The 1473-nt window shown below is 48.9% G+C and overlaps 2 non-coding genes and 1 pseudogene across 2 annotated transcripts; all 3 read right to left on the bottom strand.

Moving 5' to 3' along the window:
* Positions 1 to 668: 668 nt before the first annotated feature.
* On the bottom strand, positions 669 to 787 carry LOC111475957. The gene has a single exon (XR_002716811.1). It is a non-coding gene; the product is annotated as a 5S ribosomal RNA (ribosomal RNA).
* A 133-nt stretch (positions 788 to 920) lies between these two features.
* On the bottom strand, positions 921 to 1039 carry LOC111475958. The gene has a single exon (XR_002716812.1). It is a non-coding gene; the product is annotated as a 5S ribosomal RNA (ribosomal RNA).
* A 133-nt stretch (positions 1040 to 1172) lies between these two features.
* LOC111475959 lies at positions 1173 to 1315 on the bottom strand (annotated as a pseudogene).
* Between the last annotated feature and the right edge of the window lie 158 nt (positions 1316 to 1473).

Raw genomic sequence — 1473 nt, 5'->3', positions numbered from 1 at the left:
TTATTGCACGGTTTAGAGAGTACTTGTGTATGTGATGTCAGCCCAGCCTCGAAAATCAAGCTTTGCCCTGCTTATTCACTCGGACAATGCTCCCCCGTAGCAATGCTCCCCCGTAGCGTAGCGATGATGAAGATGATCATTTATTTAGTAGGTGAACAGTCGAAGAACCACTCTAACGAAGAATGGAGCTTCTTTGTTTTGAAACATATTCTTTTGCGCAACAAGCTGCTGGGTCAATATCCCTTGCTATTAAATCTGCTCCAGTTATCTCATCTATAGAAGAAGCTGGTATAGAATAGGTCGTCAGGGGTGGGGGCTTTACCGGGGGAACTAACTAGTAAAAGGCCAAGGAGTACTGTCCACTCCAGCCCAGCCCCTCAGAATAGTCCCATTTTTCCTCCACGCAGATAAGGGGCTAACTTGCTACTATAAGAATTGCTTTATCCATATATTAGCTTACCTTCCCAAGTGGCCACACGCTTAACCGCGAAATTCTGATGGGATCCGGTGCATTAGTGCTGGTATGATCGCACCCGACATGCCATGCGCACAAAATCAGATTTAACGCATGCGGGGCGGCATGATCGAAACGCGATGGGCGTGAGCGGGGGAGGTTCTCATTTGTAGAGAAAGGAAGAAAAGAACTCGGAGAATTTGAAAGAAAAAAAGGGGTGCAACACGAGGACTTCCCAAGTGGTCACCCAACTTAGTACTACTCTCGCCCAAGCACGCTTAACTGCGGAGTTCTGATGGGATCCGGTGCATTAGTGCTGGTATGATCGCACCCGACATGCCATGCGCACAAAATCGGATTTAACGCATGCGGGGCGGCATGATCGAAACGCGATGGGCGTGAGCGGGGGAGGTTCTCATTTGTAGAGAAAGAAAGAAAAGAACTCGGAGAAATTGAAAGAAAAAAAGGGGTGCAACATGAGGACTTCCCAAGTGGTCACCCAACTTAGTACTACTCTCGCCCAAGCACGCTTAACTGCGGAGTTCTGATGGGATCCGGTGCATTAGTGCTGGTATGATCGCACCCGACATGCCATGCGCACAAAATCGGATTTAACGCATGCGGGGCGGCATGATCGAAACGCGATGGGCGTGAGCGGGGGAGGTTCTCATTTGTAGAGAAAGAAAGAAAAGAACTCGGAGAAATTGAAAGAAAAAAAGGGGTGCAACACGAAGACTTCCCAAGTGGTCACCCAACTTAGTACTACTCTCGCCNNNCAACTTAGTACTACTCTCGCCCAAGCACGCTTAACTGCGGAGTTCTGATGGGATCCGGTGCATTAGTGCTGGTATGATCGCACCCGACATGCCATGCGCACAAAATCAGATTTAACGCATGCGGGGCGGAATGATCGAAACGCGATGGGCGTGAGCGGGGGAGGTTCTCATTTGTAGAGAAAGGAAGAAAAGAACTCGGAGAAATTGAAAGAAAAAAAGGGGTGCAACACGAGGACTTCCCAA

This window comes from Cucurbita maxima, unplaced genomic scaffold (genome assembly GCF_002738345.1).
Source record: "Cucurbita maxima cultivar Rimu unplaced genomic scaffold, Cmax_1.0 Cma_Scf03952, whole genome shotgun sequence".
In the NCBI taxonomy this organism is placed as follows: Eukaryota; Viridiplantae; Streptophyta; class Magnoliopsida; order Cucurbitales; family Cucurbitaceae; genus Cucurbita; species Cucurbita maxima.
This window is presented reverse-complemented; position numbering and strand designations above follow the sequence as displayed.